The sequence below is a fragment of the Phacochoerus africanus genome, chromosome 3 (genome assembly GCF_016906955.1).
Source record: "Phacochoerus africanus isolate WHEZ1 chromosome 3, ROS_Pafr_v1, whole genome shotgun sequence".
NCBI classification, from domain to species: Eukaryota; Metazoa; Chordata; class Mammalia; order Artiodactyla; family Suidae; genus Phacochoerus; species Phacochoerus africanus.
In genome coordinates this window covers 108,497,977-108,515,202 of record NC_062546.1, presented here as the reverse complement: position 1 = coordinate 108,515,202, position 17,226 = coordinate 108,497,977, and positions in this window count along the sequence as shown.

The window sequence follows — 17,226 nt, the reverse complement described above, 5'->3', positions numbered from 1 at the left end:
GCAAATCTACTGTCAAGACCTATGTATTCGGAACTCTCAACCAGAGCTACTCACTTTCTTATGGGTTTGATGATGATAAATAAAATAAGCAGGTGACCACAGTGAAAGAACAATGGAAACAATGTTTGCATAAGTAACAAAATACAAGATATAGCAGTTAAAGCAAATAACCCTTACTGTTGGTAAATTAAGTGACAATAAGAAGGATAAATTGGTAGAACAATTTTCTGCCTAGATGTAAAAAGGAGAACATTGCTTGCTTTTTAAAGTGAACAGTAACAACATTCCCCCCCAATGGAAGGCAGTCAACTTGACTTTCTTGAGGACTGATTTTCAATCAATACTTCCTACATCCTTTGATGTTCATCTCTATTGGAGCAGGCTTGATACCTTGTCATTGCTAACTAACATCTTAATAACCAAATTTGAAAGCCTGTGACCCAGCAGCACAGCTCCCAGGGATCTGATTTTTAGGCATTTCAGTAGGAAGGTATGAACATAAATATCAGATTCATTATAGGAATAATGGTAGCTAACCTTTATTGAGCACTTCTCCTGTTAGACACACAGAATAATGATCTTGCTTTTTCCACAGGAAGAGGCTGAGGCTTAGAGAGAAAAAAATAGTACAGCTGGGGTTCTGTGTAGTCTGCTGGAATAAATTAGTGATTGAGAGTATGGATTCTGGAACCAGATGGCCTGGAATTGCTACTTTCTGGCTGTGTTGCTTTATTCAAGTCAGTTAACCTCTCTGTGCCTAACTCTCATCCCTGTACACATTGAGATAGTAATTAATACTCCTGAGGGGGAGTTCCCATTGTGGCGGAGTGGTTAAAGAATCCGACTAGGAACCATGAGGTTGCGGGTTCGGTCCCTGCCCTTGCTCAGTGGGTTAACGATCCGGCGTTGCCGTGAGCTGTGGTGTAGGTCGCAGACGCGGCTCGGATACTTCGTTGCTGTGGCTCTGGCATAGGCTGGTGGCTACAGCTCCAATTCCACCCCTAGCCTGGGAACCTCCATCTGCCGCGGGAGCGGCCCAAAGAAAGAGCAAAAAAAAAAAAAAAAAATACTCCTGAGGATTGTTGAACATAAGAATGTGTTACAGCAAACAGTCGCCATTATTCCTTCTCTTAATACATATAATACATGTTCCTAAATATGTCAGTGGAGGTGAAACATTATAATCAATTTAAATGCCCTCCAGTGTGGCTTCTATACAAATGGCAAGCATGAAACCATAAAAGAGAGATCTATATGGATTATCACATTAATCCACATATTTCTAGGGAAAAAAAAGCCCACAAGGATGTTTACAGGCTTTATCTTTGATGTGGGGAGAGGAGGATGTTGAGAAGTTTTACTTTTCATTTTGGCATTTCTGTATTGTGTGCACATGTTACAATAGACTGTTACTTCTGTTATTTATATTAAAAGAATAAAGATGATTTTTAAAAGGCTAGGAAAGGAAAACTACAAAAATAGGTTTAGGTTGTTTTTTTCTCATAAAACTCTTGATTAAAAAATTCCGAAAGCCTTATCCTAAAGTAGGGATACTTTCATTTATTTTATGCTGACTGCTCAGGGAAAATTTTTAAGTCAGTTTTGTCCCACTAGTTTCTTGACAAATATCTATTACCACATGAAAAATCTCCAAATTTAAATATCTGTTTTCAGTTTTGAATCCTCATTTCCTTCACTTTTTATCTTGAGATGCTGCTGCTGACACTTTTCAATCTTGTCATTCGAATATACATAAAACTTTCCTCTAATTTTTAAACCTATACTCCCAATTATTGGGACTTCTTCTTCCTATCTGTATGTTAATCTTGGCAGAAAGAAATAAAAACACCTATCATCTAAATAATACAAACAACTCATCAATAGTGTATATCTACTCTAGAATAATATCACCAATTTATTCACAAATAAAATGTCCCCTTGATGTATATTATAATGATATGGCCTTCCTGAAAGTGTTCTTAACACTTAAATTAACACTGACTATCATATTTGGTTAATATCAAACACTGATAGCCAGTGCCAATAAAAGATATATCTAGCTTTCAATTTGATGGTTGATTTTAATCTTGCCCCACCCCAATTTAGTTTGTTAAATACACATTTTTTTTCCATTCTTTATAAATGGAGACACACAGATGAGCTTGGTGCTCCCAACCTCACACTTTTTGTGACCTGCTCCATGAGCAGCTATTTCCAGGTCATAGTATGAATGAATAAAACATGTTATGTGTTTTAATTTTGTATAGAGAGTAGAGAGGGGAAGGAAAAACAAACATTTTAAATAAATGTGCTAGCTTCTTAGCAATTCAGTTGCTAGGAATTGATCTGGGTTTCTGCATAGGATAATTGTGAATAAACACTTACCTGGCCCTGTAAGAATACTGGAATTAGCTGTAGCTTCATTTTACTTGTATGATCACAAAGTGATGTTAACAAAATGTAAACATAGATTATTGGTCCTGTGATTTCTAGGCAAGAGTTGAAAATGTACGGTTGCACAGGGCTTAACATTTTATGCGATACTTTCAAAATAGTCTCTCTCCCATTCAAGCTTACCACCCACTCTGTGAAGTGCATTAGAGCAGTTTTATTATTCTCATGTTAGAGCTGAGGGCACCGAACTTAGATCTTGAAATGTTGATTCTTTTTGTCCCATTTAAACTCAGTTCAGAAAAAGAAATATATATACACAGAACAGGTCAGAAAATATTTATCTTTTCAGTGTTAACAAAGTAGGACAAATCATGACTTTATGTTCAATAAGTCCTATCAAAATTTTCCATGTAGTGCTACAATCCTGTTGGTTTTTTTTTTGTTGTTGGTGGTTTTTTTTTTGTATTTTTTTTTTCCTCTTTAGGGCTGTACTTGTGTCATATGAGGATCCAAGGTTTGGGGTCTAATTGGAGCTGTAGCTACTGGCCTACACCACAGCTCACGGTAACACTGGATCCTTAACCCACTGAGCAAGGCCAGGGATCGAACCTACAACCTCATGGTTTTTAACTGAGAGAGATCATATTTATGAGAGTGGAAAAGTGGGCCATGTTTTTAAGAAAAAGGAAGACAGGAGGGCTGGACACACAGTTCTGGTCCTATAATCACTTTATTGAAAGAAAGGGTTTTTTTGTTGGTTTTTTTTTTTTTAATTCCTTTTGGCAAAGTCTACAGGATTTTGCTCCAGAACCCTGCTCCAAAATGCACAGGTAATCTCATTTTTGCCTTGTGATGTGTAGTCAATTGAAGCATTGGGTTCTACAAGAAAATCCTTAGTTGTAAGTCTAAGGCTTTTGTGACACGTCTACCTGGGAGGGTATTACCTACCATTCCAATTAGCATTTTCTGAGGTGTTCAGAATGGCTCATATCTAACATGATATTGGAATTCTGCTGTTTAAAATAAACATAAAAGGAGTTCCCATCATGGTTCAGCAGAAACGAATCTGTCTAGTAACCATGAGGACACAGGTTCGATCCCTGGCCTTGCTCAGTGGGTTAAGAATCTGGCACTGCCGTGAGTTGTAGTGTAGGTTAGTGGCTGCAGCTCCAATTTGACCTCTAGCCTGGGAACCTCAGTATGCAGTGGGGTGGGTGTGGCCCTAAAAAGACCAAAGATAAATAAATAAAATAAACATAAGAAATCAAAAGTGAATATTAGGAATAGCTTTTAAAACCAATTTTAAATTTGGCTTCAACAAAGTGCATTAATTGGATGGCAGACTATCATGATTAATATCAAACATTGATAGCCAATGTCAATAAATTTGGAATGGTCTCTGCCATGGGGTCAAATTCTGAATCTCCGTCTTTTGTTATTTCCCTCTACTACAGGCAAAACCTGGAAGAAGAAAAATGTGCATAAGAATGTGCAGGACATTACTTATTTATATGTAAAACCTTTATTCTATTTTGTTATTTTAGATTAAATCCCCTTTCAATTCTATTCTCTCAGGGAAGCATTAACAGTTTGAGCTCAGCGTGAAAACCATCAAACACTTGAGCTGAAATTTAGATTGGGCAGTTTTGTCTGGTGAAGTAGAAAAGGACATGTGGAATGGCAAGGAACAGAATGGCTTATGGAAAGGCAGATGTTTTAATAACAGATAGTCAAGTGGGAGCTTCAGATATTTCAATTTACATCTCTTGATATATTTAAAGAAAGGACCTTGAAGAGAAAGAATGCTCTTTTACAGGGAGAATTAATAAACTTATCTGTCCTTTTGAAATGGGCAATGTGCTTTTTAAAAGCAGTGATTAAAAAAAAAAAAAACCAATTATAACCTGAAGCTTACATGTGAACAGGCAGTATGCAAGTTTGGGAACTGGCACTGTGATCTGTGTGGTTGGCCAACACAGCATGATGTGACCATAGGGACATGATCCTGGTGCCAGATCTCTTTGCTAGGCAGCAAAGAGAGGGAGTATGATTACAGATTACACAAGAAATTCTGGTCCACTTAAAGATGACATTTTAATGAAAGACTATACTTATACACTTCTTTACATTTTTGTCTTTATAACTTTTTCAGAAGAAACTAGTAAGGTTATTATCATACCCTATGATAATGTTACATTAAAATAAACTCCAAGCTTTGTAGCACATTTGCATTTTATGGACGGATTTTCATGAGCAAATGTATAATTGTTGCTTTTGGAAGAGAAGGGCTACACATAAAGTCCCAGTGGTCTCCTAGCATGCTCATTTATAAGCTCTGTTCCGTTAAGGATAATTGAAATATTTGCCACTAGCATTTCATTGATATGATTATAATTTTATGGAATGTTTGGAGACAAGTGCTAATGTAATCCAGTCCATTTCTCATGTACAAGAGCAAGTCTGCAAATATTTTTCTATCATTAATGATTTAAATAGACTACCCTGTCTTTCTGCAAAGGGCAGAGGGATGATTAGGCCAGTAAAAAAAAATCTCTTAACCCATACTCAAAACATATGAAACCAAAATTGTGGACTCCTGTTTTCCTCCCTGTATGTACTCAGATGATTCAGAATATATAAATACGTATGAGTAATTGGAAACATCATTAGCGACAATGAATCACACTCAGTGCTCATGCTCCAATGCTTTCCAATTAGTTGGATCTGAATTTTTGTTGTTGTTGCTGGCAGCAATTTGGTGACTAAAGGTTTCAAGTCCTAATAAAAACACTTTACATATGGAATACAATTCATTTTAAAACAAAGGCTCTATCTGGAAGCACCAGTCAGGTCATATGTTGGGTGGTCTTGAATATTTGGCAATGAAAAGTCATTGAGATAAAAAGATATAATATGTATGCGTGTGCGTATTTCAAGTATTTAATCAGAAAAAAATACACCCCCTAAAAAAGTCATCTAATTTATTTTGAATCTTTCCTGAAATTTTAGGTGTGAAATAAACAAGAAAGGGTGAAATGGATCTCGTGTCTGTTAGTAAGTCAGTGAGAAAAAATGTATAAAAAATTGCTGCATTTCCAAAGATCACTTATTCAAAACCCCAATCTGCAGGCTTTTTCTCAAGTTTTTATTTGAGGTACCTAGATCACCAAAGAATTTGGAGAATTGCTGAAGGCTTAGAACTAGCCAGTGGTGAGAGGAAAAATGTAATAACACAAATTACTTAAAAATTTGATTAAATAATTAAATGGGTGAATAAATGAATGAATGACCAAATGAGTTGGGTTTGCCTATTTTTCTCTTGGGAAAATTACCTAACCCTCTGCAAACCACAATTTCCTGGTTGATAAAATGAGGTGCATGATAGAGAAGGCTCTGTAGCAATTCAGACCCATGTGATAAACACAGGAATCCTAAGTGTGTATATTTTCACAAGGTGCTGTGCACACATAAATACTGTGATGGCTGTATATACATAAGCTCTTATGATTACTGTACTTCTTTTTGGAAATGAGTACCCAAGTCTCAGCCAGAAAACTGTCTTTAGAGCAAATGCATCTAAAGTAGAAAGGGCTTCTGTTACTAGTTTTTTCATCTACTTAACCACATGAATAGAAGTGGTGATTTTGAAGCCGCAGAAACCTTTATGGTGGCCATCACCAACACATTCAAAACATTTATGGCCACATTCTTTGAAAGAGTGTAACAAATACTTCTCCAGAATGAGCTGTACATTCTTTTAAGTTTAGCCCATCATTCTTGCTTACCTCTCTTGAATGGGATGTATAATTTAAGATTATTGCATGCTGTGCAGGGAAAAGTAACAACACTGTTTTCACCCCCCAGCCGTGCAGAACACTGAGCAGAGAACTTCCAAAGGCTGTGACTACTTCCTTTCCAGATGTTACTTTCAGGGTCCAAGCCACTCACTGAATATATGTATCACATGCTAAAATACACCAGCCATAATTTGATTGCATTGCTTGTCTATAGCTCACTGGAAGAAGAAATATACAGCAAATTCCCAATAACCCTATATCGAAAGTGTCATAGGGATACAGGCTGGGGAATGGGTTGTGACTGCACTCTAAGCCAGCCTGAATAACATCTACCCCACTTATCTAGCATTTCAATTTCATATTCGTTGTGCTAGGGTTGCCTATACTATCAATGTCAAAAAACTAAAAAGTCTTATCTTTAACTTTCATTCCAGGGCTTCAAAAGAGCTTTGAATTTGCATCTTACTCTAGGGAAGATGTAGCTTAAAAACATTTTTGCCCAGCTTGCTCCATTAATTTCTGAGAAAAAATGCACCTACTGCTGTGAATATGACAGTTCTCAACCTTGGTGTTTTTACAGGATGTCCCTCCCCAGGGAACAGTCAGCACCATCCTGACTTCCCCGCTGGACCCGCACCGCCTGCTGGGTAATCAGCCTCACAGGCTGCAGGGGGGACCTCAGCTGGCTGAACCCTGTGCCCCTTGCCAGAGCCCCAGAAAAGGAGAACATCAAGCTTTGGGGGTAGAAATCCATTTTAGGTGATCACCTACATTCAGTGTGAAGGATAATTTGCCGATGCCTACACTGGCTCAATTACTAGCAGCACTTAGCACTTTTTTTATGTACTAGAAAGCTTTAACTTAAGATAATTTTCATCATACCCATCAAATATTTTCCCCAATTACTTCCATTGAGTCAGGAGCAAAATTCATTTTGTAATGATTATCTGACTCAGGTGGAGCTGATTTTCTATAACTCTAGGCTGAAGCCAGTGACAAGGGCACAAAAAGGATTATTTTTCAGCAGTTTTCAGCCCCGCTAAATCAGCAGATAATGGCATCTCTGATGCAGAGTGATTCTGACCTAAAACCCCTCTCATTGTTAATGTGTCTCACATCTCAAATATGCCACAGAGGCAAAAATATTCTAGAGACATCGCCACTGTTTCCAGAGAGCAGAAGAACAGGCTTAGGAATTTCTGATTTTCATGCTTTCAGTCAATTAACAGCAATTGCCCAATAACCCCCCCCCAACAACTTGATTCCTTTCTTCACAGCATTTTCTTATGGAAGAGCACCAGCTAATAAACTCAGAGACAGAGAATTCATTTGCATGCCTTTCCTAGTGGTCTACAGGGGCCCAAATAAAGACACCAAACAGAACTTCTAAATGCTCTAACAAAGGGAACAATAGAGGCTGCAGTTCACTGGTATTAGAGGTTATTCAGAGATTAGCAGGTGCCCATTTCAGTGCAAAACTTCCAGAGAGTAGATTAGATTTGGTACACAGACAAATTAAATAAACCATTCTATTCTCATATAAAATGGATATAAGTATGTTTTTTGTCTTTTGAGGACTACATGGTTATTCATTTTAAGAAATCTATTGCACAATCAATTGCTTAAAACTGTTTTTCAAATTCTTGGAGTCTAGAGTCTCTTCAGTGGGCAAGAGTGTAGGTGGCAAGCTATGTGGTAAGACAGGGGGCTGGGGATACCCTGTCTCTTATTGAACAGAGCAACTCCAAATTTATCTGTTTTGCACACTAGATTTCCATGTAAGGAAGAAAAGTTGAAAAACACTAGGTAGAAAGATTGAAACGTTGTAATTGTAGTTGGACTCTGGCATGGAGTAGCCACTCAATAAATACGTACCGAATGGTGAATAAAATTATGTGGCATGTGTAAGCAGTCTATGTCTTAGAATCATTTTCTAGTCTTTCATGGTATATCACTGAACTGGCAAAATGTATTTGTGTACCGTATTTTAAAAATTGAACCTACGCATATTTTGCTATTATATATGTACATATAATTATATAATTACAGTTGTAACAATGTCTAAATGGTAAGAGAGTTAAGCTGAAAATGAACAACCAGTAGGACATATCTTGTCCCATTAGTGAATCTCAGTCATGCTGGTCCCAAATGTGTTCACATACAACATTTCTGTTACTCAACAATTACCTCAAGCCTGATCTATGGCTGTGACAAAGTTGACAGATTCCTGCCTTTATATGAAGTTTTGACATGTTAGTTCATTATAGTCTTTGGGGCATTATTTTTTTTTATACATGTAATGATTTTTATTTTGTTTCCATTGTGTTTTGCACCCAATTCAAGTGCCTCAATTATAAGCAGGATTAAGCAAAATGATGTTTAGATCAGCCAAATCCAAAACTATCTTTACTTTTATGACCAGACTTTGGGCAGGCACTGTTCTAAAACGTATTAACTCACTTAATTCTCATAACAAGTCTAGGAAATCGGTACTATGATCTCTATTTTTCTGTAAGGAAACTGAGGCCCACAGAGTGTGGGTACCCTCCCAGAATGTTCACAGTGAACAGCTATGACAGCCCGGATTTGACCCAGGCTGCCTAGCTCCAGGGTCCATGACCTTAGCCATTACGCTGCCTTGCTACCCAAAATACAATGAAACCAAAAACAATCCCCCCAACCCCAAACCCTCCAAGAATAAGAACACACTGACGCCGCCCACTTCTCTATCTGCACTCTGTCTCTTCCCCAACCTCCAGAGGTCACATTTCCTTTGGGCCCTGTAACCATGTCATTGCCAGTAGCTGTGCTGGTCTCCTCAGCCATGGAGGGGCCTGGCAGTAGGTTTTGTGGCAGATGGGCCCTTCCTGGGGTCTTTTATCCTTGCTTTGTATTCTTTGTTAAACTGACTCAGTGCTCTCTGTTGAACAAAGGGGAAAACCCCTTCTGCCAAGGGTGTCGTACATTGCCCCCAGGACCCCAAGTTTCCAGTCACCTGACTTTGTTAGATGGGCCCCTCCACCTTCTAGCATAATACTATTACCCTATCATATCTCTGTTCCCATCTCCACTTTCATCTTTCTGAAGCCCTTGCCCAACAGCCTTCTACCTCCTCTTAGAATTTAATGACTGTTAGTATGCAAGGAACACTAGACCATATCATATTTTCAGACAGATGCCTGGGCAGGTGGCCAAGGGCCTCATACGTGCAAGATCACTTTAAGCTTTGAGGGCACCTCCCCCTATAAATGCTTTGATGTGAGTTTAAGGAGATTAATAAACAAACAAACAAAAAACAGCAACGTTAGCATCGAAGACTTTGAATCCAGGTTTTTTACAAACATAGCTTTACAAACATTGAACCCAATTGCCATGTTTCATTGGATTGTTCACCATAAATGCAGCCTATACAATGATCAATTCTGTAGCTCAGGAAAGAGAAGGATGAATTACTTCATTCCTGACTCTTCCTGTAGACTTCTGCAAAATAATGCTTTAATTGAAATACTAAAATAATCATAATGTGAATTATAAAAACAAATAAACAAAAATATGATAATCTCTAAGATTGTAGATGTAGGACTTGAGATTTGAATTGAATTATCCATTTATCTACACTGACATCTTGTATTGCCTGAATTTATGGACTTAAATTATGGTTGAAAAACCTAGACTCTAGTTTTTCTTTTCTTTCTTTTTTTTGAGATAGTCTTTTATTAATTATTATAAAATGATACATTGCTTTGTATACTCTTAAAAGTTAACAAACAAAGAATTCTCCCTGTGGTGCAGTGGGTTAAGAATCTGGCTGCCTCGCTCAGTTTGCTGCAGAGGTGTGGGTTTGATCCCAAGCCCGGCACAGTGGGTTAAAAGATCCAGAACTGCTGCAGGTGTGGCTCAGATTCAATCCCTGGCCCAGGAACTTCTATATGCCCCATATGCTGCGAATGTGGCCATAAAAAAGAAAAAAGGAAATAAAGAAAAAAAAAGAAAGGAAGCTAATAAGATAATTTTTCATGCCAATGCCAATCAAGGAGTAGACATGTTGAAAAATCAATATGCAGCTCTTCTGTTTTAGTTCTTAGAAGTCAGTGCTAATAGGACCTTTATAATATTATATCTAGTTTTTTTTTTAAAGAAAAACTAAACAAATTATGAAGTCAATGAAAAAAATCAATTATGCCAAGAGATAAAAACTAGGGAAAATAAATTAGTTAATTCATGTCAAGGAGGTAAAATTACTGGTATTTAATAAAACGTTTTGTCTTGTAACCTATAGTGTTGCTACTCGGTAATCATGCTTTGTATGCAAGCTGGTGCCGTAACTTGGTTTTCTAAGGCAATTATTGTAAGGAATTAAAGATGAATAAAAAATAATAGAAAATACTTTTAGCAGATCATGTTACTATGGGCTGATTAATTTTCATATACTTGTAAAGAGAGCAAGGGTAAAGGAGTTTAAGTTCTCAGTCTTGCACCACCAAGAAACTACTTGATATTTAACCTTAAGATGGAAATCATGAAGCAAAAGAGCTTCGGTAGAAAACTTTCACCATGGGTTCATATGTTTCTACTGCTCCAAGAATGAAAGAATTTAGGAAATGTGTTTTTTGCGGGGGAGAGGGGAAGCTTGTTACTGCGCATCCCTATAAAGTCTATTTCAGTGCCTAGGCTTCCCTCCCAGAGTGACAAAAAAATGTGCTTTATGATTAAAAACAGCTTATCGGCAAGTTTGTGACATGCAACAGATGTACCAGTTATATATTTTAGTGCGTAGAAAAGCTGAAAAAAATTTTAAAAGAGAGCCTTGGGTGAAAACTGCCTAAATATATCTTTTCCTCAAAGTTCATTCTCTGGAAAGATCCTGCAAACTGATCCTGAAAATGACCAGTCATACTCTAAATGTTTCCCCCTCTATATAATTTATTATACAGTTAAAGATTCATGACTTGGTCTTGAAGTAATTTCTTTAAAATGTTGATAAATAGGATAATTCTTTTTAATAATTTGTAGTCTTTAATCCATTTTTCTCAATTAGTAAATCTTGCACTATGAATTGGCAGAAAGAAGATATGGTCACATGTTGGGAAAGAAAACTTTTCATTACCCCATTGTGCTATGTTCTGAGATGAATCATATGTAATAAAGTGTACTGTGTATAATAACTGAATTTAATATTAAAAATCATGGAGAATCTGCTGAGGTTTTGTGTTGTATATGTGACTCTGAGGTTGTATTTAAGTGTCATTTTAAGGATAGAAGTGTAAAGATAGCAAGTCCCAGGCATAACATTTCAACAAAGTAGAATTTTATGCACTCATTCATTTTTGGATGAGAATTAATACAATGAATGGAAAATATGTTAAATACAATTATTTTAGATAATAGGAAAAGAATCAGAACAATTAGCTTTTCACTTAATTATTCACAACAATATTCTGGAATGGGTATTTAGTTATATTCTTGCAAGAGTATAGACATTTAGAAATGGCTTACAATTTTTCTGTCAGCTTTACTGTTCTGGCCATGAACTGTGGCTTGGGACTCTCAACTAATGCTATTCAAAATTGTGCCTGCATCCAGTGTCTAAGATCAAAATATACAAGTGTTTTTAAAAGAAAATTTCAATGAACAAAGATCTTTAAAATTGATTATAAAATTGATTATAAATGTTACATTTTTGTCCAAATGGAAACATAAGATATTTGTGCCAAAGTTAGAACATTGTTTACTAATTGCCATAATAACTTATAAAAGAAATGAACACAAGTCATATTGTATATATGGAGAGAAAGAAAAGAGAGAATATTGGGGGATTCTGAGAAAGGCTATAATGTGGTACATTTCCATTCAAATATAAGTAACATTATATCCTACTATTATGAAAGTAAGCATAACATAGTAACACTCCAAGTCAAAATTTATGATATACCCAGAGCAAAACAATGAAGAAAAACTGCATGACAGTTGAGTTACAATAGAGCCGTTTGACTATATAGATATAGACTATTATATATATATATAGACTATATAGTCTATATCTTTGGATCTAATACCTGTAGATCAATCATCTGTTAATTTTGCAAAAACAGTGATTAATTTATATATGGACCAAAAAGAAATCCTGACATCCAACTTGACATCTTAGATTTGCAAACTGATATACCAAAAAGAAGCAAAAGGCAAATGTATAGAGAGGAGGCAAATAGGTCCCCTGCAATCAAAAGAAGTTAATAAAATGTACTTTCCAAAAGTATTTGTAAGGAAAGCTGAGGATACCATGTGAAAACCATGTTAAATCAGCGAGCAAAGGCAAAATGCTGGCAAAAATAAAATGCTTATTAAAAAGCTGAAATTTAGGTTGGAATGATAAAAAGATAGGCATTCACATCAGGGACTTGGCAGTCATATAGAGTGAGAAACAGATCTAAGACTTCATTTGTCTGTTAGAGATACCAGGCATACTAGTCGCAGAAAAATTCTAGTTTCTAGCACTAATGTGTCAAATTACACAAATGTAGTTGCCAAAGGAAGCAAGAGAAATGAAAAGGTGTAAGAGAGCCCTACACAGATGGTGGCCAAACATACAAGATCAGTTGTGGCTTAAATTGATTGGAATTCCCATCTGTGGATGACACATACAGAAAGAGAAATTGCTCTGTTTGTCCTTTATTGTGTCAAATAAAATGCAGAAAATTTCAGTACATTTGCAACCAGTGTAGACAAGATGTAAAAAAGAAATAAAGGAATGGAATAAAAGCAGTGGGCTAACTCAGGAAATATTTTGTCTTTTTTTTTTTTTAAATCTCACATTAAATTTGGTTAAATAAATGTGATAAAATAGAACCAAACAATATTTTTTTGTAAAGTCTATGTTATTTACCCTGGCAAATCTTTAAAATATATGATGTATGGTCAATTCTGTTTCCTAAACGTGATGAAGGTACTAAAAATAAGTATATTATCATCCAGTGCCACAGAGATAACTAACTTTTCTTTTTTTAGCTCTTAAAAAAACCTCACTTGTATCATAAATATTTGAAATATATATGTTTTAATGCCAATGAGTCTTCAATGTCATTTATTTCTTGCTATATCAGCCTATTCCTTTTGATTTAGGCCCTGGATTTATAATCCCCTCTAAGTGTCACTTTAAACTTAGTCCATCACCCCTCACTCATCCACACTTAGATATTTTTTATAGGAAGTTACTTTACAACTTGGAGAATTTCTTTAACCAATTTAATTATTTTCCTACTCCATTAATTTCTTTTTTTATTGAAAGGAGAAAAGCAGAATAATTCTTAGACATCTATCGTACTACAGTTGTGATCTAAGAAGTTATACTTTGAATAAGATGGCAAGGTAAACCTGTACTAGTAAAAATATTAACTAGCTCCCAGTTGTCAAGTGGAATAGAATATATTCTAAATTTTTATGTAAAATAGACCAGAGGAAAACTGAACATATCTAGTTAATTTAAATAAAGGGAAATGTTATTTTTTCCTAAAAACAGCACCAATGGAATATTTTGAGACATAGCAAGGAGGACCTACCATATGAATCAGGATATCTCAAATGAATTGGATAAAATAAAGGTACTAACATGTTCAGCATTACTGTGAATAAGAACTGGACAGACATTTGAGAGGAATATTTTCAACCTATAAAGGTTTGAGGGCAGTATTTCACATTTGGAGCTGTTGTTTCCATAAACATCAATATTAAAATGTATAATAACATGTTCTGTTTCAAGTATGAAATCAGAAAGCCATATAAAATGCATAAACCACATAATTGTGGAGGGTTTGTTTTTCAAATACAAAACAAACTGAGTGATTTTAAATAGTTATTACAATCTGACTGTGATGTGTTCTTCTTTCTACCTTCCCAAGAATTTCTTGTAGTATAATAATGGATTCTCAAGAAATAAATTGCATACAGAGTTCCTGAAAAGTGTAGGCGGCTCACACAGCACGATGCAATCGCACTGTATCACATAGTTTGCTTATAACAACAGTGCCCTTAAATTTCACGAGACTCAGCCTTCTTCTGCATAAGCACGGTCCTCCCACATGGGGAAGTGGATGTCAAGAATGTGATTCCAAATTCAAAAAAAAAAAAAAAAAAAAGAATGTGATTCCTTGGAATATGCCATGGCGTGTAGGCTATATCTGATGTCACCATTTGAAAAGTCAAGTGTGGGATCAATTGAGGAGTCTCTACGAAGGCATTTTAGAAGAGAAAAATGTCATTTCCCAACAAAAAGCAAGAGGCACAGTGTCACAGTAGGATTCAAGCCAAACTTCTGTGGCATAGTCTCCCATTCTGTGATGTGATGGGAAGATCTAGTTACTTCCCCACCCAAACCTCCCTCCCTTTGGTGCTCCCTGAAAATGCCACACTGAAGTGGTGGAAGAGAGTAGAACTTGAGAATTATTCTGAGGCCTTGGGTATGTAAATCCTGCCAACCTTGTAAAGTATATGCCTATAAAATTCTTACTTGTTAAAGCATAATTTAATGGAATCTAGAATTCTTCTAGAAAAGAAATATAATGCATATAAATATATATATTTATATAATTTTAATTTATTTTGGGAAGCATGGACTTGTCTATTTCATCTCTTTGGAATGACATATTTTTAGAGAAGTTTAAGAAAAAATTATAAAAAGATAATGTTTAGGTAGAAGTACTCTTTGCTTTTCAATATTCTAGAAAACAAAATTGCTTAGTTGACCACTATCTGAAGAATGTTTTATTCTAATGTATCTAATCTAAATGAAAAAAATAAAAGAACTTGCAACAAATATGTGAATTTGATCATTTTCTGTTCAGTTTTCTTTTTCTCTCAAACACATCTACATGTGCAACCAATTAAAGAATGTGAAAATGGAAAATAACTTTTAAAGGTATAGATGGAAGTTTTTCATTAAAAAAATCTTTAATGAGTGAAGTCATGATTTTCTTTTCTGTGGACAGGTTCATTTGTGACATATCTTAGATTCCAGACATAAGTGATATCATAAGGTATTTGTCTTTCTCTTTTGGACTTACTTCACTTGGTATGAGAGTCACTAGTTCTATCCATGTTACTGCAAATGGCATTATTTTGTTCTTTTTATGGCTGAATAGTATTCCACTACGTATATATACCACATCTTCTTAATCCAATCATCTGTCAATGGACATTTAGGTTGTTTTCATGTCTTGGCTATTATGAGTAGTGCTGCAATGAACATGCGGGTACATGTGTCCTTTTTTAAAGAAAGTTTTGTCCGGATATATGCCCAAGAGTGGGATTGCTGTGTCATATGGTAATTCTATGTACAGTTTTTTTAAGGTTCCTCCATACTATTCTCCACAGTGGTTGTACCAACTTACATTCCCACCAACAGTGCAGGAGGGTTCCCTTTTCTCCACACCCCCTCCAGCATTTGTTACTTGTGGACTTACTAATGATGGCCATTCTGACTGGTGTGAGGTGGTACCTCATAGTAGTTTTGATTTGCATTTCTCTAATAATCAGTGATGGACATGGAAAACAGACTTGTGGTTGCCAAGGGGGAGGGGGAGGGAGTGAGATGGATTGGGAATTTGGGTTAATAGATGCAAACTAATGCCTTCGGAATTGATAAGCAATGAGATCCTGCTATATAGCATGGGAACTTTATCTAGTCACTTATGATGGAACATGATAATGTGAGAAAAAAGAATGTATACATGTATGTGTGACTGGGTCACCTTGCTGTTCATTAGAAAATTGACAGAACACTGTAAACCAGCTATAATTGAAAAAATAAAGATCATTATAAGATAAAATAAATAAATAAGAGCATTGTAAAAGGAAGAAAAAAAAAAGAGTGAAGTCAGATGCCTACTTTAGACCCATACACAAAAATCCACACAAAGTGGATCATACTCATAAATGTAAGGATTAAAACTAAAAAAAAAAAAAAAGAAAAAAAAAGAAAATTTGCTTAATCTTGGGTTCGACCATGATTTCTTAGATAGGACCTTACAAACACAGGTAGATAATGGTTTCTTAGATATCACACCAAAAGCACGTGACTAAAAACTAGATGGGCTTTGTCAAAATCAAAACATTTATGTTTCAAAAAAAACCATCAAGACAATGAAAAGACAACCCATAGAATGAGGTTAAATATTTGCAAATTAAATATCTGATAAGGGAATTTTACCTACCATACATAAAGAACACTTATAACATGAAAGACAAGAAAACCCAGATAAAAATTTGGCAAATAATTTGAACAAACTCTTCTCAAAAGAAGACATATAGCCAATAAGTACATGTGAAAATACTCAATAGTCATTAGGAAAATGCAAATTGAAACAAAGGGACCTCTAGATACCCACTGGATACTGCTTTAGATTAGATACAACTTCAAACCCAGAATGCCTACAATAAAATATACATATATTAACGATACCAAGTGTTGGTGAAAATGTGGAGAATCCAGAAACTTTGAATACTGCTGATGGATTATAAAATAATACAGCATTTTGGAAACCATTTTGGCAATTTGTTTAAATGTTAAACAATGAATTGCCATATTATCTAGCAATTCTAGTCCTAGGCATATACCTAAAAGAAATGGAAATATATTCACATAAAAACTTGTACATAAATATTCAGAGTAGCATTATTTATAACAGTTCAAAAGTATAAACAACCTAAATGTCTGCCATTTTAGGAACTGGTAAACAAAATATGGTATATTCATAGAGTACAATATTATTTAGCCATAAAAATGAATGAAGTACTGACACATGCTACAACATGTAATAATCTCAAAAACATTACATTTAGTGAAAGAAGCCAGTCATAAAAGACCACATATTATATGATGCCATGTGTATGAACTTTACAGGATAGGCAAATCTTTAGAGACAGGAGTTCCCATCATGGCTCAGTGGTAATGAACCTGACTAGTATCCATGAGGACGAAAGTTTGTTCCCAGGCCTTGCTCAGTGGGTTAAGGATACGGTGTTGCTGTGAGCTGCACTGTAA